This window comes from Pollicipes pollicipes, unplaced genomic scaffold (assembly GCF_011947565.3).
Source record: "Pollicipes pollicipes isolate AB1234 unplaced genomic scaffold, Ppol_2.1 Scaffold_4219;HRSCAF=4965_pilon_pilon_pilon, whole genome shotgun sequence".
NCBI classification, from domain to species: Eukaryota; Metazoa; Arthropoda; class Thecostraca; order Pollicipedomorpha; family Pollicipedidae; genus Pollicipes; species Pollicipes pollicipes.
In genome coordinates, this window is record NW_023596448.1 from 26,728,377 (window position 1) to 26,742,519 (window position 14,143).

A 14,143-nucleotide genomic window follows, 5' to 3' on the forward strand; every position below is an offset into this window, starting at 1 on the left:
CTGTAACAGACTACAATTCAAATTACTTTACAACTCATTCTGCTGACCTTCAGCCATGTTCTGACGGTTAATCAAGATCAAACTAACTGCCTTTCACGAGATAGCCTGATATGTCAGGTAGCTTTTGACGCTCATTTTGAATTCCTTGACGACGGGGCTTTCCTTATTTCGGCTTCGTGAAGGTCATGGGAGGTCACTGACCAAAAGTAACATCAATCGGCCTTTTGCTTTGAGGAGCAAGCCTCCTTGGGTAGTTTTTGATGATGGTTGTAAATTCAGATATCATGATAATCTCAAAGGGTTTTCATTTTTCCATTTTTTCACTTTACTTTCTAAAAGCCAACTCAGTCCACAGACCTATTGTGAACACCAGTTCACCTTTGCTTAGAAAATGTATCTCAGTTAAAGCAAGTTGTGTGAGGAGGTTTGGGAGTTCTTCGGGCACACCAATCCCGGGTGCAGTGAAAGTCACATCGTGGGACATCGTTTGATCCGACTTGATCCGAAGATAGCGACTTAGAGACTTACAAATGTGAAAGAAAAAATGAGTGGAAATGAAGCCCTGTCTATCCTGTAAATTGTGTTTCTCTAGCTCTTACTTTGTGAGATCTCACCTAGATCAAATTGGCCTTCTCACCCGAGCGCGTCGCATTCAGTCACCCGCTCACCCGGGCGAGAGTTGATCGCGTTCCATGACTAAAGCCCGAGTCAAACCGCTTTTGCAGGCGCCGGGCGAGAGCTGATCGAGTTCCATGACTAAAGCCCGAGTCAAACCGCTTTTATAGGCGAACGCCCGGCTGCACACTGTTAAGATCTCTATTGTCTTGTTCTGCCGTATATGGTTCTCTATATGGTTTCAGTTTTTGGTGCGTCTTTTTCTGCCGCCACTATTAGCTGAGTTTCAACGCAGACCACGAAATGGACGCTGCAGCATATCTGCATTATCTTTGCGGTGAAATAGCTCAAGAACATTTCGAATATCACCACCGGTTTGACTTGGTACACGGCGGGCACGACCGCCTTCCAGCTTCGTCGGGCGCCAGCCGACGCACGGTGAGCAAACAGACAGGCTGATCATGGCACGGTATAGACGATCTGATAAGTGGCCCATGTAGCATTTAAACCTTGTTTAACGTCGGGTTTTATGCACGTTTAGCTTCGTAAACGAGCGAGAGTTAACTGTGGTACATGACGTGTTATCGCGCCAGGTCGCTCGTAAACAGTTTGGGAAATTTTAAGCTACTTGTTTTGCGGAGGGTAACTCAATGCTTTGTTTCTCATAAAACCCAATGCTTTGTATCAAGACCTGCTGACTACGAATTTGTTCAGCTAATCTGCTCTCGATGTTGATTGGGTCGATGTACTATCTTCCGAAGATCGCTACAAGCGGATGTGTCATCGGACTAGATTCAATCACTGCACCGGTAAAGAGGTTCAATACTCCCTTCACCTCGTTCCATAGGTCCGCCTGTCCACTGGGGCCCTCCACAGTCAGGATCAATCCACATACCGTGGATCAATCTGCTGGCCGAATTGGACCGGATCAGAAATTTCCACCAAAATGTGGAGTAAGGCTGGACCGGATTTTCGATTTGGCCAGCTCACATTGGTTGAACGGATTGAAAGAGAATTAAACGGAAATCATCACTAAATGGTTCCTGAAATGCTCAGTAGAGGCATTCACTCAAGAAATTATCTTTACACTACTACACAAAAATGGTAGTACCAGTTCCAAGCAATGCACAAACAGACCACATATCACATAGTTCAGCCACATTTCCTCAACCAAATTTTTTGACTAACAGAACACGTTGGAACGTTGATATGAATGAGTGACGTTCGTATGTTGTTATGAAAAACTAGAGCTGTCATTGCTTTCAAGGTAGCTAAAATGGCTTACAGTCTACTACCTAAGTTATCATCACATAGCTAACCTTACTCTATCTTGCCGGCAATCCAATTTAACCCCAGAGGTTGGCATCGTTATTCAGATTTGAAAATGTAGGCAGGGGCATGTATTGTTGATAAAAAGCACAGCATAGAGTTTTTTAATTCAAGCTTTTGTCTGAGAAAATTAAACACAATTAAATCCATGGCAACACTATAGTTCCTGTTTGCCTAATCAGCCAGCCGAATTTCAGTTTCACGCCAGCCTCAAATTAGGTACACCGCCTCAACTAATTCATTTTCGGGTTCTGCCAGACTAAAGTTGCGTCCTCGTTATAATTGTCGTCATCCTCTCCCAAAATTGATGTATCCGAAGCATGTAGCACGCTGTCCTCTACAACCAGGCATCGAAGGTATCTTTCTCACTCAGCAGTCAGTCGCTTGATGCGAGTTAGGCGCTCTTTGCATCCAGCAAAAGCTTTGGAATTAGATGAGAGCTTATTGATTTGGTTCCTATCTATTCTGCTCCCACTTGCGTTACCCATACACAAATTAGACACGAACAATGCATTTGCACCCTTGTGATTCTTCTGTCATGATTCAGAAGGCGCAAGGCACTTCACAAAGAAATCCAGAAATTCACGTGGACGAGCATGGCGCCCAATACATGCATTCTTAACGCACATGAGGCTTTGGTAAGATTTGGAGTAGCTTGTGCGATCACCAGAGCCCTTCGTAAGTGGTTAGCATATATACGAGATGTCAAGGCAGCAGTGGTCATGACAGGCCTCGGGTGATGGGGAAAATATGCCTAGCTCTCGCACGTTCGTGGATCCAGAAAGATTATATATTTGTGTCCGTGGCACTCACGACGCACGAGAGACGTGACACACTTTGACTAAAACGCTGCGCCATCTAAGGAGTTGTTTATGGCATCTCTGTTGGCGTGCTGAAAGCAGCAAGAACGGATATAAAGTGACGTAACATTTTGAACATATCTAGAATTTGTTTTACTGTGTAAATGCGACTCAACGAGGCTGTACGATGCGCGACTACAACTTAACAGCTTTTTATTTGCTGCCCATATGCGCAAAAAGGGAGGTCCGGTAGCATACGATATTTTAGCAACGGGGTTCAAAAATGACGCAATTCTTTCTTTCCCTGGATGAAAGAGGTGGTACGCAGGCACCAACCAGTGGAAGTATTGGCGCAGCAGGTGACCCAACAGGCAGTAATGGTCGCAATTAAGGCTGTTTGACCAGTTGGTGTGTCCGAGAACGGATCCACACCTTGACCGCCTATATAAAGTGAGATGATCGCTTTATTTATTCAGCAGGCGTACTAGATGTACGTTACCCTGCGCTTGTGAACCGGGTACCGCTGACACTGTAGGGTGGCACGTGGAGATATATTGCACATAATATATTATAGAAATATTGCACCTGGTGTCTGAAATTGTTGGATGATGTCCTCATACCTTTTAAGTTATTGAAATCAGCAGCGGTTTTGGCCTCGCAATACAGCGGTGCTTGCGATTTATGGGCAAAGATAATCATAATATGATTAATAACAAAATAAGCCTGGTTTACTCTGATACTCATGCAAAACTGCGTTCCCGTCAGGCAACAAGCTATGCTAGGTATCTAAGCATCCACTGGTTAAAGAAACTTCTTGCCAATTCCCCAACGACAATTAACAACCAACACACATCTGAAGAACCCAAATGAGCCAGATTTTCTGTTAAAATTGTAGTAAAAAGTCCTTAATGAGGAAGCTGATTGGCACGGTTTTATTTCAGAAAATATGCATGTAAGTCGGACCGGGCGGGATGGGATCAAAGCATCTGGTAAAAGCGGATTGAGGGGTAGATTGGATCCGGACTAGCCGGATTGGATTGGACCGGATCCTGAAAATTCAATTCGTGAAGCGCTCTGCTGTACACTATGCTCGCGAGGTGCGGACACTGATTGTGTTTGTTGAACGGAACAGTCTCATTTAAGACATTCACTAGTGGTCCACTAAACTTGCCCAGCGCCACCCAGGACGTCCATGGACTGTAAACAGAGCTACCCGTCTGTCTGTTATGCTGTCCTTGAAAAATACGCTTTGTGACACCACGCAAACATAATGGCGCCGCGGCGAAGGCAAAGCAGCAAAGAACTTGTAAGCAAAATATAAGCATTCCTGTCTCGGAGCTGAGTCCAAGCGATTTCTTCTGCGCAGAGGTACCGCCTATCATTGGGAAGCCGGCTGCGAGAGATGAAAAACGCATTCGTTATGCCTTTATATAACCATGCATTTATCTAGTGTAATACACTACCAATCCGGCCATCCCACACGAGGGGGGGAGGGGCTGGGGGGGGGGGGGGGAATTGCTGGTTGACAAAGATACCACGCGGTCACAATGACTGGGCTGGGAACTCTCGACTTTGGCTCAGATGGCTCGGATAAAAAAGGTAACGTCCTGTGCATTAGCATTACCATAACCAACATTGCCTTGGAGACAGTGGACCAACGTGACCGTAGTTGGGACCTCTGACAATCGTGCTCTCCCGAAACGGGAAGGGGAAGGGGCCGTCAATTACCCTTAGCCAGCTGTACTCGTCTCCTGTGACTGACACCCGGACAGGGTGGGAGCACCGAGGAGCACAACCATTGCGCCACGCTCACATGAGAGCACCGAGGAGCACATCCGTTACGCCACGCTCATATGGGATAACTAGAGTGCTACGCCCTTTGCCATGGCTTCCCGTAGGATCGGCCTTGCGGGTTCCTGCTGAGCCGAAAACTCAGCGACGCCCATCGCTGGAAGACGTGGCATGACCTGCGTGACAGGCACAACGGTGACCTTTGCTGTTCTAGTTTTAACATTTTGCCGTTGAAAGACGCTAAATCCGGTATCACTGTCACCTTTCTCAGCATCGTTCACCCGCGGCGGTGTTTAGCTGCCTGTCGTTCGCCCGCGGCGGAGTTTAGCTGCCGGTCGTTCGCCCTCGCTCCGAACTTCAATGTCAGCTGACTGCGCTGGAATCGCTTACGTAAACGCGATTATCGGTCACCTTTGTACACGCCGCTAAGCCCTGCACTAGTACAGCACCGGCATGACATTGTTCATATTTTGGACACACACAGAACTAAGCTGACTTTGGTATGCGTCCGCGCTAGAGCGGGGTTACCCTGACATGCCGCCCCGTCCACCGGCCACGGCGGCGCCTAGGTCAGCACCAGCTGGACGTCCGGCTCAAGGTCACAGGAATCAACAGCGCCCGAGGCGATCGATGTCAGGCGAGGCCGGCGCCAGGGGCGCACCCAGGCCAGAAAAGGAGGGGGCCGCCCGGCGACTAAATTATGTCATGCGGATGCGAGGCCCGCTGCGTTGGAACCGTAGTCGGCAGTGCTCGGGGACGACCTTTGGCGCAGACCAAAATTTGAGTTTGCCACATGCCAATGAGCCCGATGGGTCCTGGGCATCGGTCACCCGACTCGATCCGCAGCCGGCTGACATGTCGTGGGGGAAGGACATAACCGGATGGTGGAGTTGCTGGGCGGACCAAGGAGTGCCCAGTAGTCTATAAAAGAGCAGAGGTCCTCGGACGCACCTGCGGACCTGGACCTGCCGCTACCGCTGCCGTGCCCCACACACGGTCGAGTGGTCCCACACGCCGTAAGTCGAACTAAGGGAGCCTCGGCTTTGTAATCACCGCAACGCGCTCGCGCGACTACCCACGCTCGAGGCGCCGGGCCCGCCGCTAAACTGCGTCAGGTGTTATGTGCGTCGCTGCAGGATGATTATTATCATTACGGCTGGCGCGGCAGCAGCTGCCGCTGCCGTCTGGGGCAATGACAAGTGTGGTCGAGGACGCTACCCTGGCGCGGGCCGCCGCTGATGGCTTAATTAAGGGTTAGTCAGCGTCATTTAACACATCCGTGGCAGTGTGCGGTGCAGGGTACAGCGTTCTGCGTCAGCAAGCACTGCGCGCGAAAAGATGCACCGTCTAGCCGGCCGAGATTTCCACATATATGATACATGGATGCTTCGTAGCTGGCTGCATCATGCACTGCACCGATGTAGACTACTCGGGTGATGCGGGAACTTCCTCCCTCTCCAGCACCGAATAAATCGATTAGCACGGCCTCTTCTTGAACGGCACCATACTTAAACACAGTGGCGATCACATAAACGAACATGTCGTATCTCGCACCCGCGGCAGGCTACAGCCTGCGTCAACAAACGCCACCATGCCCCGCGCTTCAAAACAGAGGCGATACGAATATATCTGGCGGACACGCTACTGCGTCATGCCTACCAAATTGATGGTTGCGCCCACCGGCTGCGGCTGGGACAGGCCATTTTGCATTCTGACAGTTGTGACGATACCGAAGCTGATTAAATCGCGAGTGAACAATGATAAAGGAGAGCTTAATTTGCTATTGCAGTGGCTGAAGCGTTGTGGTGGCGGGGGCGTACCCAGGCACGCTCAGGGTGTGCACCTCCTTGCATTGATCCCCGTGTGCCGTAGGGGTGTGTGAGGAGTGAAATGATTGTCGAGAGCGCTGTTTTCAGACGGATCACTTCCAAAGGTCAGATAAAGAGCCCCTGTGTTTCTCTGTCTCCTGTTCTGCTGAAGGTAGCCATGGTCTGGGCTTGTTGCCAGTGTTCGCTAAGGAGTTATCAGACATTGACCCGCCAACCCAGACCCATGGACGGGTCTGAGCCAGACCAGACCAGACTAGACCAAACCAGACTAGACCAGACCAGGTCAAACAAGACCAGATCAGACTAGACTATACCAGACCAAGTCAAACCAGACTAGACCAGACCAGGTCGAACCAGTCCAGATCAGACTTGACCATACCGGACCAGACCAGGCCAGGCCAGGCCAGGCCAGGCCAGCTCAGACCAGGCCAGGCCAGATTAAGCCATGGACAGGTGCAGCTCATACCTCTCAGGCTAGTGCAGTCCCCATTCATGTACATAGAATGGTGGTCCATATGCGAGGTTGGTGCGTGAATTAAGACTACCATGAAAACCACTCACAGCCAGTTCGAATAAAGATGCCCGACAAACTGGTTCGACATGCGTGCTCCATTCTTTTCAGCCATGGTGCAAAATATTCGCTTTGATGTGGCACTGGCACGTGCACAGCTCCCATGCTTTTTACACGAATAATTGCAAAGCGAGTGTGATCGACGGCAGGTCGCTGTGTCTTTGCCTCCGCCGATGGGCGTTGCCTCAGTTTCGTCCGGAGCATGGGCTTATCCCTACCAGAAAATTATCCAGAGTCAGATTATCCATCAGCAGAACCCGACCGTAAGCCATTCGACTCCCAGCCCATGGCTCGAGAGGCGGGGAGGCCGGCACTGGATACTGATGTCTTTCTCTGGTTGTTTTTATAATTTCCATCGTTCTTGCAGCCCTCTCATAGCGTCTGTAATACACCTATTATTGCAATATGTCTGGTCGGATCCGATGACTTGCACGCGTCCGTTCCGTAGGTGTCGCAAGTGCTGTTGTGAATATCTAAAGCACGTTCGTTTACCCAAAGGTCTCATGAAAACGTCACGTTTGTTGTTTATGTACACATCTGTAGTTCGTGTGGCTATCAACTTTCCTCTTTCAGCGCTCCATAACGCATGTTTTCTCACACCACGCCCGTATTTGTTGATTGTTCTGATATTGGTTTCATGCACGCTCAAAGGGGGAAGATTTTATGAAGCATTTGCTAGTTGGATAGAAATCTAGAGGTACCAAGTTTAAATCAAAATTTACGCTCAAGCAAAAAAAAAGCGACGATGATGATTTGCGCCAAAGGAAAGGAAAAGCGCGATCAGCTGCTACAGCGGTGTAGATAAGCCCTCGATCAAAAACCATTGAATAGGCATCCAAGCCGTGAACAATAAAAAATCTGCAATGCCATGGCCAATAAGAATGGTAGCATATGGCCCTAACATCGACTGCGAGCTCTCCTTACTTTTGTTACGGATACAAGGGTCCAAACCTGGCTCAGTTAACCAACAGTTTGAATGTTGGCTCGATTTGCGATCTGTTTTCGGTCAAGCACATCACTTTACAAGGAATAATTAATGGACAGAGTTACTTTGGGTAGAAACACCAGCACATTGCTACCATGTAGTCCTAAACAGGAATAAGGTGTTGGTGTAACTTGTAATTTTTTACTTTTCTCCGCCAGGGGATATTCTCTTTACTTTACTCACGTAGAAGCATTGCTCAAAAGGACACGTCACAACTTAAAGGCAATATTTGATTTACCACTTGTACCTTTCCGCGACATTCCGGCATTTTCATGGATTGTGACATCGTACTAGGGTCAGTCAATGTGTTTTTAGTTGTTTGTATGTTGATGTTAGTAGCGGTAAAAAAACAAAATGTTTGCAATGCGAAAAGTTCTTGCTTACGTCTTTGCCAGAACTGTTGGCTCATTTCCAGTGGAGCAGGTACGGGTGGGGGGAGGGGGGGGGGGGGGGCGCAGGAGGCACGTGGTGCCCTTAGGTTCCAAGAAACCAAGGATTAAGGGCCTGATTAAGGGAACGACGATTAAGGGTCAAATTTGAGGGCCCCAGGGCCCGAAGAGCTGGCCGGATGTATTATGGGAACCCATCCCACAGAGCCCGGCCCTTAAATGCCAGTCGAAGAGTACTTTGCGCCAGTAGGGTCCCATGGGTCGATGGAGGTTTCTATGTCGGTCAGGTACCCTTAGTCCGTTCCGTGTCGATCTGGGCCTGGAGGTCCATGTCCCAAGCAGTGACAATGCCGAACCCGCGATTTATGTTTGTCAGAGCCCCTGAGTCGATGGGGAACGGGACCCTGAACTCCAGAGGCTCTCTTACGTCGGTCGGACCCTCTGACAATGAAGGGAGGTATGAGAACTTAACGAGAGTGCACATTGCGACAGCAGAAGGGCCCTCTGTCAATCAGGGCCCCCAGTAGTGAACAGTGTGCCGTCCACCCCATTCCAACCAGGGGCCCGTTACGCCGAACTGGACGGAGTTTATGTGCCAGTTATTGAACCACCTGCAGCGATAAGGGATCTCGTTGCGTCAATGACGGCTCCTGCGTCGATCCGGGGTCAACTGCGAGTGTCAAGTGGCCTCCTGCGTCAGACAGGGGACCAATGCATGATGTATCCCTTTAAGCACTTATGGATCAGCCGGAGGCCCACCCCCGTGTCGCCAGAATGACAGCCGGTAGGCACCGCGCGCTGCGGCGAAATGGCCCACATAGCCGCTGCAGGAAACAACAGGCGGTGGGCGCAGGGCGCGAGAAGGACCGTCGTGAAATAATGATTCCGCATGCCTTTTAAAACAATTTCGTACCCCTCAAAATAGACTGCAGCGTGTCTTTTCATAATTCAAAGATTGTCCTCTGACGGATTGACAGTTGTAGCAGCACGAAAAATAGACATTCTGTCTTTAGTCTAGCAGTTCCATCACCAGATTACAGCACCACATCGCGGTGCTATAACGAACTTCCTTCTAATCATGCGGATGGTGTCAAAGAGCGTTCAAATGCACTTTTTCGGATGCGTCATCATTTTCGTCCGCCCGTTCGCCGCCGCTCTGTGTTAGCCGCGTGGCCGACGTCGCTTACCCCGCGGAGACTGCAATGCCGTGCGTCGAGGTTTTTGTTTCAAGACTTGTGAGCGCGCTTGGTGAAAACTATGTACTATAATTTTTCTCGCCAATCGATTGTGACTGGAGGTTGAGTGCTTCAAGACGGACAAACATTGGCCATGTTGATACAAATATTTAACCCCAACTCGATCTACAACCAACGGTCACGACTCCTCCATATCTCGGTAGAACCCAGCGAAATATAAAACCTGGCAAAGTCTGTAAGTTCTAATGTCTGAGGAAGAGTCTACTGAGCTGTTGGGACTGCACAAAACAGGTGGTTTATACAATGTAGATGCTTATAGCGCCTGCTTTCTCAGTTTATCACCTTTGAAATCTAACATAAAACATAATTTATCCGGTGGCCGGTAGCTTGTGGCATCCTCCGGGAGCATCTGGCTTCTGCCCGAGTCAAAGAAGGTGCAAATGAAAATTAAAAGAAAAGCTACGCCGCTGCTATCTTAATTTTACTTCATTGCTTATTTTCGGCTTCTTGTAATCTAAAATCTGATGCTCAGGGCGCGTTTAAAGCATGCCATCTTTTCATCATATGTGGTTGTGTTCCTCTTGACGAGAAACGCCAGTGAGTACGCTTTCCGCGAGAAGTACAGAATTAGGCCTCGGACGGGATCTGCTAGGAGTTCAGTATGTTTAGCAAAGTTATTGCACGGGAACAACAACCGGCAAGCGCTTGAAGTGGAGTCGTATAAGAAAAGCAAACTTATGACGTCATGTCATCTCAATGATGATCGGGGACATCTGTATGCAGACTTGCAAACCTTGACGGATGTGCTTGCTAAAGACCCCAGCAGATGCTGCGAATAATGACCATGTGCCTTTCCCAGAACCGGCAACTACAAATGAGGCAGGGTAGCTAACAGTTAATTCCCAGTCCTCGGACCGGCAAAGTGGCAATATGACACTTGGCCAGCCGAGACACCCTGTGGCTGTTGGCAGGCCGTCTCCAGCTCGCTCGATCCAGGTCAGCAGGATTTCCGGTCAAAGCCACCGGGTCGACGGTGACCCTTTCACTAAGGGGCGAAGCCGCGGCCGGGTCGGTGGCCGCTTTCGTTAGAGGGGCTCTGCCTGGACCGGACGCCCCCCTCCCTCTCCCACAGGGCGATAAAAGAGCTTCGGGCCACAATTCGGCCAAATGTCGTCCTTTTCGACACTGGGAACTGCAGTCACCAGCAGCGGGTAACGAATTGGCGTCCGCTGCCTGCTAATGAGGACTTCACGGTTGTTGTTCCGTGGCCTCTAAGACCGAGGAGAACACGGAAAGACATGCGACATGGAGAAGCTCAATACATAACGTGCCGCTGTTTCTACTTTTCCAACCGCACATTGGCTCGCACCTGAACAAGCTGAAAGGGAGTCTGCAATGACGCGGCCTGTAGCAACACGGGTCGCACCAGCTATGGATGGCTTCAGTCGCTTAGCAACATCCAAATGTACCACATGCTGTCTTCCCCGATCAAAGAACCTGGACCCAACAGCCATCAAATGCACAAACCGAGCGCTCGCGGCCGATTAGCCGCCTAGACAGAGACATCGGACCAATATAACATGAAACTGGCAAATCCGGGCTCAGGCTATAGAATGCCATAGCGTTGCACGAAAAGGCTTCTCCCACTGTTGGCGCTGAACGCTCACCTTTCAGCAGTCAGGCGCTGGCCGCGACAAAGTCAGCCGTGTTCGCCGACCAGAGGACCGCCGCGGGGAGCGTGAGTCACTTCTCCGCGTCACCGGCGGTCACTCGGAGGGTCACAGCACCGCCGCCAGCCGAGCAGCGCGCTCGCCCGGCCCGGCCCGGCCGCCGCAGGAGCACAGGGCCATCTTAGTCGGAGTCTGTCGTCGATCAATGCCCGGCGGCCGCCATGACACCGCCGCGCCCCGCGCCGCCCGCGGCGCCGCCGCGCGCGCCGCCCGCGCCCCCGGGCCACCGGGTCAACACTAGCGGTGACCCGCGGGTCACGTCGCGAGCGCTGGGGTCAGCGATGGGCACGCGAGGAAGGTGGTGGACGTCCGTGTTCACGCTATAGGGTCACCGCTCGAGTTTGGGTCGCGGCGTCTGTCGCGCCGACGACGACGCGGGCGTCACTTGGGCTCGTCCTGGCATCTAGCGGGAGAATCTGTACTAGAAGTACGTGAAGTCGTGCAGCCAGCATCGTCTATGCAGGGGTCGCCGTGGGCGAAACTGAATTGAGGAAACACGTTACAGTGCATATCGGCGAGCCCATCAAAATCGTCAACGAATGCCCTGTCAGCCGTTTGGCACTTGTCCTGAGCACGGAATGATGCCACTAACGATCTGCCAATGTTGGCTCAGATTTAAAGGCGTAGGAACATTTTGAAGAGCAGATGCACCAAGCCATTTCTTCGGTTAACTTTTGCACGCGCCATCAAAAAGCCAAGGTTGAGTTTGCAAAAAAGGTGAGTGATGAATTCCCACCCATTCCGGTTCTTAGGCCTATGCTATATTGGAAATGGTTTATTTGGCCTTTTGAGACCATCTCCAGCCGAGGGATCAAAAGGCTGGGGCAACAATGACTTTTAAAATTTTATGTTTTCGAAGCGAGGCTAAGATTTATTCTGCCACTTAAATTCTGAACAACACCTATTCTAGCAGCCTTGAGCTTTTTCTTCGCATCACTTAGTTGTAAGCTTGATATAAGCAATAAAGTTCTTCTCTAAGCCTATGTGTTTTCACATTGGGTGTTGGGACTTTTTGTTCTGATCATTCTGAGCACATGAGCTCTCGTAACCATGAGCGAAGCTTGAAACGCCAAGTTTTGTCAATATAGCCCGTGCCTCCTTGACAATGTCGCTTAACCAGTGCCCCCTGGTATACTGAAGGTCGATTATTGCCAGAATGAGAAATCTCAATTCATGACGCCGTAGAGTTTGCATAATCATCCCAGAAAACGCAGAGCCCCTACCCGAAATAATGCCACCATATGAACAAGGGAATATGTCGTGAATTGGTGCGCCATCTCTCTCCCTCTCCCTGTCTCTCTGTCTGTCTGTCTGTCTCTCTCTCTCTCTCTCTCTCTCTCTCTCTCTTCTCTCTCTCTCTCTCTCTCTCTCTCTCTCTCTCTCTCTCTCTCTCTCTCTCTCTCTCTCTCCTCTCTCTCTCTCTCTCTCTCTCTCTCTCTCCTCTCTCCTCCTCTCTCTCTCTCTCTCTCTCTCTCTCTCTCTCTCTCTCTCTCTCTCTCTTCTCTCTCTCTCTCTCTCTCTCTCTCCTCTCTCTCCTCTCTCTCTCTCTCTCTCTCTCTCTCTCTCTCTCTCTCTCTCTCTCTCTCTCTCTCTCTCTCTCTCTCTCTCTCTCTCTCTCTCTCTCTCTCTCTCTCTCTCTCTCCTCCTCTCTCTCTCTCTCTCTCTCCTCTCTCTCTCTCTCTCTCTCTCCCTCTCTCTCTCTCTCTCTCTCTCTCTCTCTCTCTCTCTCTCTCTCTCTCTCTCTCTCTCTCTCTCTCTCTCTCTCTCTCTCTCTCTTCTCTCTCTCTCTCTCTCTCTCTCTCTCTCTCTCTCTCCTCTCTCTCTCTCTCTCTCTCTCTACTCTCTCGCTCTCCCCGATGTAGATCGAGCCAAAACATGACCTTTGAAGTTGGTCTAAAGTCCCTTTAATGCCACTTGCAAAATCATGCGCAATGCCGCATCGTAAGAGGAGAGTCTCAGTCCAAGTCTCATCATACGGTTGGCCAGTCAGGATGAAACGGTGAGATCTTTAAGTCCTGATGCAACCATGGCTGAAAGTATGAGGACTATGTACACTTCTGGGAGCGCAACGAAGGCCAAGCGCGGATTTTTCCACAACCTGGCTGCCCTGTTGTCCTGTTGTCTTCCTCCTGTGCAATGGCTCTTAACAAGTTTTGTTAGACTTGTGACTTCCAGTGACTTCCAGTACAAACCTATCGGTGTGTAATGTGATTTCACGGTATTCAGAGCATACAGATCTCACAGAATATTGTGTGATTTCACGGTATTCAGGGCATGTGAATCTCACGGCATGTAATGTGATCCCACGGTATTCAAAGCATACAATTTTCACGGTATGTAATGTGATTTTACGGTACTCAGAGCATACATAGCTCACGGTATGTAATGCGATTTGACGGCATTCAGAGCATGCAAATCTCACGGTACGTAACATGATTTCACGGTATTCAGAGCACACAGACCTCATGGTATGTAAGGTGATTTCACGGTATTCAGAGCATACAGACTTCACGGTATGTGATGTGATTTCAGGGTATTCAGAGCATACAAACCTCACAGTATGGCAATGTAATTGGCATCGGCTAGAAGCATGGCATAGTTTGATGATGTAGATTTACGATCTCACGAGCCTACGAGTTTACGCCACGTGAAACTACAAGGCGAACGTACGGCAGCCATCAAGTTTGGTAGGTTCGCAGTTCGTAGTTTGGTCGGATGACATACATTTTGTGCAAGTGGTGACTTGATTGCGCTGCATTGGGCAGTAGCTGGAGCTGTGGAATCCAGTTCGTATTTACATTGAATTAACGGACACAAATCTTGCATTAAAGGCCAAAAAATCCCAGACAGTTGAAAAGCTGGTAAAATTGCAAAACCACATAAACGAAACGTAAAAAAACAACCTATG

The 14,143-nt window shown here is 49.8% G+C and overlaps 1 protein-coding gene across 1 annotated transcript in view; it reads right to left on the reverse strand.

Moving 5' to 3' along the window:
• LOC119095083 (uncharacterized) overlaps positions 1 to 11,300 on the reverse strand; it is a gene marked incomplete in the record, with an annotated part of 55,513 nt that extends 44,213 nt beyond the window's left edge. Inside the window, 1 exon segment of the mRNA XM_037217975.1 lies at positions 11,174 to 11,300.
• Between the last annotated feature and the right edge of the window lie 2,843 nt (positions 11,301 to 14,143).